Here is a 14,672-nt window from a genome sequence, read left to right as displayed (position 1 = left end):
TCAAGAAAAACAAGCATGCCTTCAGATGATAAAACAGGAGGTTATAGAACAGGGTGGATGGAATCTGACCCAATGTGATAATCTTGGTTTTAAACTTACATGAAACAATTAAGGGTTCAATCAATATAGTAAAAAGTTATCTTAGTCATATTTTAAAAATATATTTAATATATCCCTTTTAAAAAATCTTCACCTTTTAATATGATAAAAATAACCTGGTAGATCAGAAAATATTTTGGAAACCTCCCAAAGACTGAACAGTGAAAAAATACAAACTGCTCTTCTAACAGATCTGTTAACAAGAAGATATAAACTCTTGGTTTATATTTGAAGTATTTTAAAATCATTTTCTTCATAAGATATGATAGTCTGCTTTAACATGTGACATATAAACACTGGTCTTTAATAATATAATTGACAAAAGGCCAAGAAGAGATAGGTCATGGCTGTCACTTGCTACAGAATATATAGACAGTTATTTTGGCAGGCAAAACTGAATTCAATAAGTGTGTTTTTTTTTTCTCCATAAGCACCAGAAGGAATTTTTAATACTGAAAGCTTTAAAGGGGCAAAGCATTAAGTACAGTTCAGAACCAATTACATAATTTATTTAGTTTAATACTAATAACCATTATATTGTTTCCTCCCCAAAAATCTCATAGTTGCAGGGCAATGGTTGAATTAAATCAATTAAAATTCATTTTTTCATGAGATAAACTAAAAGACAATACTTTAATTAATAGGTGCATAGCCTACACCTTGGAGTCAGGAAGAACATGTTTTATTCTGGCCTCACACATACTAGCTGGACTACAATCTCACCAGGTTGTGAGGATCAAATGACATCTTGAACTGGAGGTCCCCCAAGTCAATGTGTCCAAAGGAGTAGTATCTTTCCTCCAAACCCTTCTTTCTTCTTACCTTCCCTCCGATGGAGTGCCACATCCTCCAAGCCTCTACAGCCCCCTCATGTGCTCTCATCCTCCATGTCCAATCAGTTACAAAGTCCTACTGTTTCTAGCGTCCTACTGCAGTTCCCATGCACATCTCTCCTTTGGCAGGGTGCTAGCAGGCTGAGCACTCATCTCCTCACACCTAGACTGCAGCAATGGACAGCTGGGTGATCTCCCTGCCTCTAGACCCTGCACTCAGATATCAAACTGCCCTCTAAAAAAGACAGGTCCGACATACTTTCAATAAACTCCAGTGACTCCCAATGCCTCCAGCATCAAATACAAAATCCTGTTTGACTTTTAAAGCTGTTCATAACTTGGCCCCTCCCAATTTTTCCAGCTTTCTTTGGCTTTATTCCCTACCTTCCCATTATACTGTGTCTAGTGATGAGGATCTCCCTACCTATAACACCCCATCTCTTACTCAGAGCACTCTTAATGACTGTTGCAAGGCTTGGAAAAATCCCTGGGCCTCACTCCTCAGGCTTCTTTTAAATCTCTTCTGCAGCCCTACCTTCAACCAGAAGCCTTTTCTAGCCCTTAATTCCAGGGCCCTCCCTGAGGGAAGGCCCCTCATTTCCCCTGTATTTATCTTGTTTGTACAAGATTGTTTGCATGTTGTTTCCCCCTGTCAACATGGAATCTAGAAACCCCCAACTTGTAGCCTAGTAAGATCTGATGAACCCCAGGTGTTAGGACTTGGGCTAAGCCCAAGCCAAGAGATTCTTCTTGTCTCCAGAAGCCTCTCCCAGTATATCACACCCTCCTTATGAGGATCGAACTTCCACACTGCGCTAGTCACTGGGCTTGGGCTTAGCCTCTACCTACAGTGGATAGTCTTTACTTAGGATCCATTATTCAGTCTGAAACTGCCAGCCTGAGATTCCCTTCTGGGTGGATTTTCAAGGGAACAGGGAACAAGTACAAGCTTTGGGGTCTCCAACTTACAAACTAGTCCTAAAACTTGGGATTCATCAGATCTTTCCAGGCTACAAGTTTGGAGTTTCTAGATTCCATGTTGACACCCCTTACTCAGTGAGCCTTTCTGTACCCTCGGTATTTTGCTAAGTGCCTAGAACACAGTAGATGCTTAAGCACCAGAAGGGTACATAGTAGGTGCTTAAGAAATGAGATAACACATGTAAATATGCCTCAACACTATGTTAATGTGGGCTATTATTAGCTATTATACTAGCAATAAGACCTCAGGGCCTCAGGCCAATCTGTGTTAATAAATTAAAGAGTATATGACTTACATCTAAAAAGTGCCTTTTGGCCTGCAACAAAGTGATCAGGAAGTCTGGGCCAATTAAAATTAAATAAAACATCTAAAAAAATTTTTAAGGTAGGTTGTTCAATCTTATGTCTAAAACATTAGCATCCTACTTCATTAAATAAAATGAAGCCTGCATTTTTTAAAAGCAAGACCGTAAATGTAAAACACTTAAGTTGAAGCTTTGCATTTTGGAAAAAGCACTGGAAAAAAAGGATCTTGGTTCATATCATATCAGGACCAGCTTTACTACCTTGCTACTTCCGAAAAATAATTTTCAACTCTCTGGGTTTGATTTCCCTCATCTGTAAAATATGAAGATTGGATCTGTGAACCTATGACAGGGAGAGGGAGTTTTACGGTATTTAAAATGACATTTCCTCAGCATAGGCCTTTTTGCACATACACAGCTGAGTTTTTACTCCCACAACTGCCAAGTACAAAAAGCAAACATACTTGTACTCACAATTTATTTCTATGTGCCAATAAGAGACATTGGATAGCGTTCATCACAAATCTGCAACTAAAAACAAATGACTATAGAAAAATGTAATGCTAGCTAGAAATAATCTTGGAAAAATGTTGTTCAATTCACACTATGAAAAAATATTTTTTATAAATTTTTATTATGTTCAGATTTAGTACTTGAAAATAAACTAATTATCCCCATGGTGGTAGTAAATAATTAGGGCAGAAAAAAAATTGGTAAATAAGCAAACCTACAGGATACCAAATAAAATCCTGTGATAATTTATGCCATGTTTACATGCTAAAGCAATAATGCAATTCTTTCTGAAATTAACTTATTGAAAAGAAAACAATTTGATACAAATTATTCACAAGGCTTCCCCTAGAAATGTTAGGGATGTCACCATAAGGTTAAAATAAGTGATGCCAGTATAATCTAATAAGTTGTAATTAATAATACTCTATTACCTCCTCCTTATTTAACTAAGACTGGTCATAGTAAAACAACATCACTAAATAAATACAGATAAAAATAATTTTGGTGCAATAGGCAAGAAGCAGCCCAATGGAGTGGATAGCTTGCCAGCTATAAAGCCAACTGGATCTTATCTCTGACCCTGGCTATGTGACTCTAAGTTAACTATTACTCTCAATGATCTAGGCAAGGAGAGTAGACTTAATTGCAAAGAAGGTACAGATCTGATTAGTTGAATGAATTTCCACACCAAGGAAGTCCTCCACACAAATGAAATCACAGTTCCAGCCACCTACTGCTCCATGCAAATATATATGCAACCCCAAAATCAATAAGCTCATTACTGAAATACTGAAAAAGATATTTTATTTTGAAAACAAGATTCAGAAGTTACTATTTTGGGGAAACTTAATTAAACACTCAAAGTATATTCTCAGTCACAAGAAAAGTTAAAGCAATGTAATAAAGATACCTTCTCCATTCTCAGGGGTTATGTGTGCTAAACCTAGAAATCTGCAAATCCTTCACTGTCCCAGGCTATAGGCAAATGGGAATTTATTCATCATAAACACTTGGGAGTAAAGAGGGTTCTTTACAAATGCAAAACATTTCAATGGGTAGCCAACGGTTCATCTTCTTTTTAATTCTTCTGATTCAAGAATAGGCGAGTACTTCTAATGTGAGGGTACCCCACTTTCAGGAAAAAAGCTTTCTCAAACACATCTTTCAAGCTTCCTAGATTCGGACAAACCTCCAACTGAGTACAACTAGTAATCTGTCTTTTAGCAGGGAGGGTGTACCTCAGCTAACTATCTGCAGTAGGCAAGCAGCAACATAAGCAGTCTAGTGGGGATAGTGTTAAGGAAACTAAAGGCAGATGAATCCATAATGGACTGGCAGGGGATACCATTAGCATTCACAACTTTTTATCAGAATCCAAAAGGCTTTCTATTATGTTTCCTTTCCTTAAACTGAGCCTGTATCTTGCTATAGTGCATGAAAAATGTTTTTATGAATTAAAAAAATCTGAAACATCAAGCCACCACTTTTCCCAATCATTATACCAGGAACAGATAATTAAATGAGCTTAAAGACTATAAATTGAAGAAGAAAAGAGGAAGAAGGAGTTGCTAACACAAGTGTTGGTGACATCATGATAAAGGCATCCACAGTTACACACATTCTCATCTTGCTAAAATAGAAACTCATTGAAAGATCTGGAGACTATAACTTAGGCCAAGCATGAAGTCAAGTTAATCCCTAGAATTTCAGTACCCTGCGAACCTTAAGTTTGCAAGGCCATCTGTGCCTCCTGCAGATACCACCACTGGCCTGCCAGTTGGGCTTTTATGACAGCTTTATTGAAAGGCCTGCTGTTCCTGTTGTTTGGACACCTGTGTCTCCCCAGCTGGAGCAGCTGTAAAAAGTATAGTGTACTTGTAAACTTTAACCTATTAGAGATCAAGGAGGGCACAAATCTTAGTAATACTTTTGGGATCAAAATGAAACTAAAAGAGGGTTACATTGATAAATTTCAAGGGGTTTGTGAATTTAGATGGGGGAATTGCATTCTCATTCAAATATAATTGCTTTCCTTTATTTTCTATTTACCCCAAGTTCTATGCATTTAAAAAAATTATTCATAAAAGGTTCTCAGACTCAAGGGGTCTGAGACAAAAAAAAAAGGTTCAGAACTTCTATACCAAAGAGATCCTAAATTCCTCTGATGGCAATTTGCAATATTACCAAAATAGCTTTTTCTAAACCAGAATAAAGATTGTTTTTTAAAACTACCCTCCCCACCCACTTTTGAAAACTGCAAGGTTAATAGATTTTACAGACTGAATTTCTTCCAGATAAGTCTTTCTAATCATCAACCCTGGCAGTTACTACAATCAATCTAATCACAGGGAACTGGAGTTAAAGACTAATCTGTTTCAGGCAAGTCACAATTCCACTTCAAGACCTTTATGAAACAGGATCCTTACCTTCAGTTTCAAGAGTCCTCATCAGGCACCCCTAGACTTAACCCACTTCAATTCCTTGCTGCCAACACACTTGGGCAAACGCACTCATCCTCTGCTCCATCACCCCACTCCTGTCCCTTAAAGCCTTCTTCTAGCCCAGGGCAACTACTTTTCTCCCTCTACCACTGCTGCACCCACACCCCCAGAGACACCAAACACACACCTCTCTAATCTTCATAAAGTCCATCCATTTTTTGTTCTTTCCACTATTCAAAAAGTTATTGAAATATCTATCACCTTCTTCTGCAGCTTCCCAACTTCCAGTTAGCAGAGCAGTGATTTATTCCTGCCCTACCTTTACTTATTGACTAATATCTCTCTTCTTTTAGCACTCCCCCACACTAATTTATACTTATTGCACACTAACATATAGAGAATCAAAGAGTATTCGAGCTAAGAAGAACCACCTTAAAGGTCATCTAATTCACAGAATGAAAAATCTGCACTGAATCTAGGAGGCAGCCAACAAATCTGAGTTGTTTTTTTTTTTTTAGCTTTCCAAGAAATTAAAGCAAAACCAAAAAAGGGAGAAAAAGAAAAGAGAAAAACAGTGTTTTGCTTTGGGATACTGGTTCCCAATACCAGATTAGGCTAAAAAACAGAACTAAACAAATCTAGCCAGAGTACTTCTTATTTCTCCAAGTTATGATGGAAAGTTATAAAGTGGGTGACAGGAAGGAACAATACTTCTGCTGCTTTAGGTGAAAACTTCATTAGCAAAGAAGCTGTTGGACTGCTGTGGTGAGCTGGGATTTGTCCAAACCTCTTATTTATGGAAGAGGAAACTGAGTCACAAAGAGGCTAACTTGCAACTTGTCTAAAGGTACATAGGGATAGAGCCAGAACTGGAAGCCAGGTCTCCTGATCTCCTGTATTTGTGCTTTTTATATCAACAATATTTGTATAGTGCCTAGGAGGTGCAAGGGACAATGCTGAACACTTTACTTTATCTTCCCATTTAACCCTTAGTCACAACTCTTTGTGACCCAATTAGGGATGATACTGGCATCGTTTGCCATTTCCTTCTCCAGCTCACTTTACAGAAGAGGGAACTGAGGGGAATAGGGTTAAGAGACTTGCCCAGGATAACATAGTTAGTGTCTGAGGTCATATTTGAACTCAGGAAGAGGAATCTTCCAGACTTCACTGTACTATGCCACCTAGCTATTATTGGAATTAAGTGAAAAAATTCACTAATGTATTTACACTCCTTGATCCACCTACTCTATTACTAAGAATATGATGCTAAACCTGAATTCAAATTCTGACGGGTAATTTGCTACCTGAGTGACCCTGGGAAATCATTCAATTACTATGTCTCATCTATATATTGAGGGGTGGGACTAGCGGGTCTTCCAGCCTTAGATCTATAATCTCATGTTTTATACTAAGGCAGAAGAAAACACCAAAAAGAGAAGATACGTAATGCCAAAATAATGTAAATGAAACTAAAAGACATTAGAACTCAAATTTGGTGAATTCATGGAAAAGTAGAATATTCTATTCATTTATAGAAGACTAAAATATTGTAATTATTTCTAAGATTTATCTCATATATTTCAATGATCCATATATACATCTGTATTTAACCCAGTACCTCAATCTTGATAATTACTAGGGTTTGGGGGGGGATTTTTTTGGAGATCTGGTAATACCAAATCCCCTTCATTACCACTTTTCCCACCATTTCCTTAGATATTGGCAGATCATAAGCATGATTCTTATTCATTCATCCATATACCCTTGTGTTTTGCCATATCAAGGACTACAGGATTCATGAATTTGACTTCCACAAATTTTCATAAGTGTATTTTAATGTAACTGTTTTCCTTTATAATTAATATGAATAATGTTATGTCACACATTTAAAAAACTCTTAGGAGTCCAGATTTTTGCTAGATTATAAAGGTGTCTATGACCAAAAAAAAAGTTAGAACCTCTGCTCTATGTGAAGTTTCTTGTTTTATTAAACACTATCTAGTTTCCTCTCTTGATAATTCCGTGTAGTGATAAATTTGTAGATTAAATTTGAGTAATATTGTCATTTTTACTATACTAATAACAGGCCTAGTAAAGAAGACTAAATATCTTTCTAGTTATTTAAATCAGTCTTTATTTCTGCAAGAATTGTTTTGTGGTTGAATTTATATGTCTTATATATCCATGTAGGTTAAATCCCAGATCTTTATTGCATTTTTCTATTTTTAAGTGGTATTTGATTTAAATTAACCAACACATTTTATTAAACACTTACTCTATGATAAGCACTAGGATTACAAGAACAAAAGCAAACCAATCCTTGCCCTTTAAGAACTTTGGTTCTAATGGAAGACACTTGCACCTATAGGTATACATGACACAAATTATTGTGAAGGAGGAAGACTGTATCAACAGCTAGGAGAGGGGAAAGATCTCTTTATCAGTGGTATCAAAAATCATATGAAAATGGAAGCTACTAAACCATAGAAGAGCTGCATGCTTAGTTTCAAAGTATAACATTAATTATGTTTTATTGTATTTTTACTTAATTCATTAACTATTTCCCAATAGCATTTTATCTGGTGATTAGGGCAGGCTTGAGAACAGCTGTATTTGACATCTCTGATCTATAAAGTAGTACTTAAACTTAATCTTGAGTGAAAACAGGGATACTCCAAAAGGAAGAGGTTAGGAAGTATAGGAGATAGGCACAAGGATGGGGGCCAGGGGCACCTGAGCAAACAGCCAGAATGACTCATCTCAAAGTGAGTGCAAGGGAGCAATCTTTCCATCTTCCAGAGGAAGGCCAAGTTGTAAGGAGATCTAAATGTCAAGAAGTAGTCTGTATTTGATCCTAGTAGGTGTAGTGAACCAATAATATATAGTGAGTAGGGAAAGGGACAAGGTCAGATCTGCACCTCAAGAAACTCATTTTGGTCCCTATCCCAAAGTGGAAGATAGGATCAGAGCAGGGAAAGGCTGGAGGAAGGAAGATTGGACAAAAGGCTAAAACTATAGTCCAAATCTAAAATGGGGTGGACACAGGCAAGAAATATTGTGGAGCTAGAAGTAACAACTCTTTTCAGGAAGCACAATTAATATGCTCTGGAAATGTATTGGCTTTTGCACTCAAGTACATCCTTGATGATGTTTATCAGTAAATTATTTACTTCGTGGTTTGGGCTGCCATAGCCAAAAAGAATTCTCTCATCAAATGGCCAGCCTACCAACCAAATACTCGGCCCCCCACCATCAAATTTAGTTAAGCTGGTGGCTCACAAATAAGTATTTACTGTCTTCCTCAAAGGCCGTTAGCATATCAAATGAAGTTGTTGAACCTGGCAAAAGCTATAAGTGAAAAAGGGTGAATATCAAAGCCCAATTCACTTAATTTTTTGTCAGCTAACTTAACTTTTGGTGCTCTAAGAGCACCCTTCCTTTCCCCCTCCCCCACAAGGGCAACTATATAAGTTATTAGGTTAAGACTGAAAAATCTAATAGTTTGCTACTCTGCTGATAAGTGATGGACATTTAGCTGGTTCAGAAGTATGAGTTTTATATTAAGACTATCCCAATAGAATAACAAGGAAGAACAGTTAGTTTGCTTTCCTAATTTAAATCCTTTCATTTCCATTGTCTCCAATCAATTCTTTGAATTAAATTTTCTTGCCCTTAATCTCATTAGAGCTTATATGTAAAAGCAAACTTCCAATTTGTCCAATTTTTCTACAAGTGACACCCCTTAATTATAGTTGTCACATTACTTGTAAGTAATCAAAGAAATAAAAGGTAAACAGTAGTCCTCTAGAATCAGAGGACCAACATTATGTGTCTAAAGAGATCTTGTGCCCATGGGAACAGAACTGTCATAGTATAAAATGCTCTTCATCGTTTGGATTTTCCTCCCTCAAAAATGTGATGTCTTTTTCTGCTGATTTCATTATTTTCACCATTAAACAAAGCAAGTCCTAGAGAACAGGAATTCTACGCAAAATTTACTGCCATTTGGGAGTTTTTGGGTGTCCCCAAAGTCTTATGGCTGCCCTGAGATTTGGGGATCAACAGGAAAAAAGATCACATTTTAGGGAAAAAATTCAAATTATTTGGGCACTGAGCCCCACAGATAGGTACCATATTGTTGGTGTCATTACTCCTATTTGAACAATAAAGGGGTTAATACTCAGAAAGGTTTACTTGGCCATGGTTCCCACAGCTACTGTCAGGAGAATGATTTGAACTCAAGTCCTGACACTGAGACTTCATGTACAATAAATGCTAAAGGAGTTAAAAGGTAAGTAAGGAAAAGGAAAGTGAGCTGGACCATGAAGAAAGGGCAGCACTTTGTCAGTGGGCAAGAGGCTTGGAAGGAGAGAGGGGGAGGAAGAAGGATTCCAGAAAAATCACAGAAGCAGCAAAGCACACAAGGTGAGTGGGCTGGTTTGGCTGGAACAGAAGATTCTCGTACAATGGGAGATAAGGCTAGAAACACACATGGGGCCAAGAGGGTAGAAGGCCCTGATGAAGAGCCTTCAGAGTTTTCTGAAGTAGAAAATGACATGATCAAAGCTATATTTTGGGGAAGATTAATTCTGCAATACTGATAAAAATCACAAATCTAGACCAAAAAGAAATTGGCAGTGTTGTAAAGAAAGAATTGGCACTGGGACAAACCAGAAGTGGGAAGACTAGTAAGATGACTATTTTTTAGACTAAGTTATAAGATGAAGGAAGTTGATTGACATTGCAATAAGTTACAATGAATGGACTAGGGGATCAACTAGGGAGCTCTCTGACCTTACCTCCTTTCTGCCTCTCTTCAGCAGCAGAAAATCCAGTTTAAGTAGCAAGTTTCCAGAAGGAACAAATGATGTTACTTAGAAAGAAACCATCGTGAATACTAGTAATCAAGATGTGACTGCACATAATTTTTTCACTGTCCTTTGCTGCCTCTTCTCTAGACAAGAATCTTTTCATTTTCAGCACCAACAATGCAACCCTCCTAACACTAAACTTACTGTACTGATTACAGCCCCACTGACTGCCAATCCTGATTTTTAAGAAAAATAAAAATATAGTGAAATCTGAATATGCAATATGATTTGGTGACTACCCACAAAACAGGAAAGGAGCCAAACTTATAATAGGCCAATGGAAATTCTAGCCAACAATTTCTGAGTAAGTTGCAAATGAGAATAGATCAAGGAGTTTGGCAAGAAAGAAAAAGGTTTAGAAAACTGGAGGGAGGGAGAGAGAGGAGCCAAACTACATCAGGAAATGTAAAAAAAAAAGTAAAAAGAGACAAGATTAAGGCTAGTAAGAGAGAGAAAAAATAAGAATTCCAAATTGTACAGGCAGAGTAATAGAGTGGATCCTAAAGCAAATGAAAAGCTATGAAGAATTAAATTAATTAAAGCAGACAACTTCCTAACTCACAAGTATGTCAAAAGGTGACCCTTCGGCAGAAAATCCAGATTACAATAGATGAAATAACTATAGAGCAGAAAAAAAAAGAATATAGTAATTACAGAAGACAATGCATTTAGAGATAAAGAAAAGGGGGAGATTGTATAATAATGAAGAGTGAAGATGATAGAAAAAAAATTTTAAACAGACTTCATTAAATTGTCTAGGGAGCAAGAAGAGGTTAATAAAGTGGGAAAGAGGTTAAAGATAAGCAAAGAGGCACATAGTTCAGGGCACATAGTAAGTATCCTCCCTCCTTAGTTAAGGTCATCTAGTTAGTATAAGAAGCAGCAGAACCTGGATCAGAACTCAAGTCTTTGGACTCCAAATCCAAATCTCTTTCCACTGTACCATGAATCTTGGCAGGGAGATAATTCTTGAAATAAATGGATCCCCTGACCTACTGCAACTGAACACGAAAAATAATCCATTTATAAAGGGTTTAGAAGATTGTAAAGGGTAGAACTAACTCTAGTTGCCACTCTCATAAAATTAAAAAATGATGTTTATAAAAAGTCAGGGATGTGAAAAATAAAGGTAGGATGATTTATAAGTAAGGGAAAATAAAATAAAAATAAAAGAATTCATTTTTCCTGGGGCCTTTCATTCAGACCAAATAATGTGGAACCATGCTCCCAAAAAATAATTTTGGACTAGAGATGTCTTTATTTTCCCTCAGACAAACTGGAAGTTAAACAGGATGACAAAGTATTTTTGCTCTGGGACAGTGAAAGAACTGAGAAACTTCAGAATGGCATTAATGGTACATCTGGCCTGAAATCCCTCCAAAACAGAGGCAAACAAAATCTCAGAAAATGAATAGAGTATCACAATCCTATCCAAAGGTTTTACTATTAACCATAAAAATAAGACACTAGGCATATACACAAAGGGCTAAGTCGAAACAAGACCAGGATTAAAATAACTTTAAAAACAAATTACACTCTATATGGACACTATTCTTCAGGCCACCAATGTTCACTGCTATCAGAGGTATCACTACCATGACAGAAATAGACATGAAATGAAGCAACTGAGTATTCACCATTTTTAAAATAAAAGTTTTGGATTGTCAGCATAAAATATAATTTTAATGCTTTTGATTTTTTTCTCTTTAATACCCTTATTTTGTGCAGACACAATAGATTAAAGACAACATATTCACTTGAATCTAAAATATCACTATCCTTTTAAATTATTCCCACCAATCTAAAAGGAATCACATAATCCTGATAGCTCACTAAGGAAAATATTAGGAGTGTTTTGCCAAGTTGTTTTTTTTTTTGCTTTTTTTATTGCTAAGTTGTCCAGTGAGCTAATGTACTAAATGTGCTAAAATGCCAAATGTACTAAAGAAAATAGCTTATACATAGTAATATAATAATAGCTCATATTTACATAGCACGCTAGACAAATCTCATACCAAATTTTTTGGGGAAAAGATTATTTCAAATAAAAAAATTATCTAAATCTGCATGAAATTACTTTGACAATACAAGAAACTTGTTTGAGGCATTTAGACGATAACAAAATGATGTTGAGACAGAATTGTCACAAGGTTAGAAAGATAGGTACATAGATGTGTACTTTTAAGGCATAACCTTTAAAACATTCAGAAAACTCCAAATGATTAAGTAGGTTTCCCCTAAAACAAATCATTTCTTAATCTCTAGCAGTTTCCCATCCTCAAAACAACTTATACACAATTTCAAAGCACTCCGGTGAGAAAAGTAAAGAAAGACAAAATTCTGCTAAACATTATTTATTTGATGTCAGCCATGTCTAAAGAATGGAAAGGCACCAAAGTTCTCAATAACACACCAAAATACACCCCCCAAAGAAAAGAAAATATATCTCAGAATCTCTGGGTTAGAAAAATCTTTAGATTATGTGAACTAAAATCCTCTCTTCAACATACCTGACCAATGGTTGATCAATGCTGGGTTGGTAGATCTTCACTTAAAAGAGCCATTTGGGAGCCTTTTTCTAATCTTCATTCCCCTATGTTCTACAACTCTCTTCCATCCCACATTCCAAATCAAACCTTATTCCTGATTACCATGCTTTTAAAGTACTTCTGTACCTCTTTTGACTGTAGTTATCACTTCACTATCTTCTCTCTCAAATTCTAAATTGCATTTACAGGCTATTTTAGATGTTTAAACATAATTTTACATTCATCATTTTATTTGAAGCTCACAATCACCCTATGAAGATGGTAAATTATATATATATATATATGTGTGTGTGTATATATATTTTTTATTTGTTTATTTATCTATGAAAATTTTCTAAAAAGGAACACAGAAGAATACTGTCAGAACTTGGTGTATTTAGCCAAGTATTCTGTTACCAAATATGTACCATGCAAGGGAAAGGGTCAGTCTTAAGTATTGCTTGGTAACCAGTTGTGATTCTGTTAACTTTGCAAATATTTTTAAATATCACTTCTTTGGGAAATGAGCTCCACTAATTTTATTAACTAATGCTGGTAAGTCTCATTTCCTTATTGAATCGAACTTAACTTGATCAAACACCAAGAGTTGCTCTGCACACACTCATACACCCTAGTATTCTATTAGGGACTGAATATACTATTCACCTCATTTACACCATAATCATAATTTTAAGGATTTTAATTAGATTTTCCAATCTGTCTTCCTAAAAAGAATTTAGCTTTAGTACTTCCTTATACAAAGGTCTCCCTTTCACTACTTTCTACAAACCTTTAAACTCCTCTTTAGGCTTTATGAGTGCCTTGAGGGGATGATTCTGAAATAAAAGGCTGCTTATGGTTAATGAAGCCAGCACCAATCCAGGGTGGCCCTCCCTCACTCCTCTGGTGCCTTTCCCCAGAAATCACCCCCCCATTCACCTGGAATAGATCTTAGGAGTTCAGAGAGCTATTAGATCATCTCCCCCATTAGAATGTGAACTCCAAGAGGGCAGGGAACCCTGTGTGAGCTTTCTTCATGTCCTCAGCATTTATGACAATGCCTCAAATGGGATAACCCTGAATAAATGTTTTGGGCTGATAGGCGAGAGTTCTTGAAAGCTAGATAGATTAAAAAAAAAAATTGCTCATCTACTGCCAGTTCTAAGACTTCTTCAGTCAGGAAAGAATTTAATTCAAATCTTCCTCCTTCTATGTTCTATGACTTTATTAAAATATTTCAAGTGCTTACTTCACAGAGGTGTTGTGAGGCTCTAGTGAGATTATATATGTACATTAAAGCATAATGTAAATGTCAATGTTATTAGAATTTTCTCCTGAATCAACAGTGGTCTTGCTCCTTATAAAGAGTCTAAGAGCCAACCAACATGGCAAATAGCCAAGGGAGACAGACTCATAACATACATGAAAGACTGGGCTAACTCTGTGTACTTTATGTATTATTTTTTTAAACCCTTACCTTCTGTCTTGAAATCAATACTGTGTATTGGTTCCAAGGCAGAAGAGTGGTTAGGACTAGGCAATGGGGGTTAAGTGACTTGCCCAGGGTCACACAGCTGGGAAGTGTCTACTTGCCCAGGGTCACACAGCTGGGAAGTGTCTGAGGCCAGATCTGAACTCAGGACCTCCCGTCTCTAGACCAGACTCCCAATCCACTGAGCTACCCAGCTGCCCCCTAACTCTGTGTACTTTAGAGGCTTTCTTTTTCCAGGTTAAAAGTGGTCAGTTCATTTACAAATATCTTTTGTTTTTATTAGTGAAACAAAAATACAAATTTGAAATGCAGACAGAATGAGTTTTAATTCATAAAGACCAGAGCACTCAGCTATGGTTCCATGAAGGAACATCTTCTCAGCTATCTGAACTTTGTGTTCTAGTTCACATCCAGAGAAAAAAACAACACGCATTTTGATCATGAGATGTTACTAGTGATTAAAAACAAAACCTGCTCAAGCCTAGCATTTGATGGAAAAACATAATGAACCCTCAATAAAAGTATCATGAACTCAAAAAGAAAAATGAAGTATTGATCTAAAGTTCCATAAAAGGGGGAGGGGATTTTAAAAAGTCTGTAGCCAGA

At 36.5% G+C, this 14,672-nt stretch overlaps 1 protein-coding gene across 4 annotated transcripts in view; it reads right to left on the bottom strand.

The window, feature by feature from the left end:
* Positions 1-14,672, bottom strand: part of UBE2E3 (ubiquitin conjugating enzyme E2 E3) — a 109,267-nt gene that overhangs the window by 82,809 nt on the left and 11,786 nt on the right. The window lies entirely within an intron of this gene.

This window comes from Monodelphis domestica, chromosome 4 (assembly GCF_027887165.1).
Source record: "Monodelphis domestica isolate mMonDom1 chromosome 4, mMonDom1.pri, whole genome shotgun sequence".
NCBI lineage: Eukaryota > Metazoa > Chordata > Mammalia > Didelphimorphia > Didelphidae > Monodelphis > Monodelphis domestica.
This window is presented reverse-complemented; position numbering and strand designations above follow the sequence as displayed.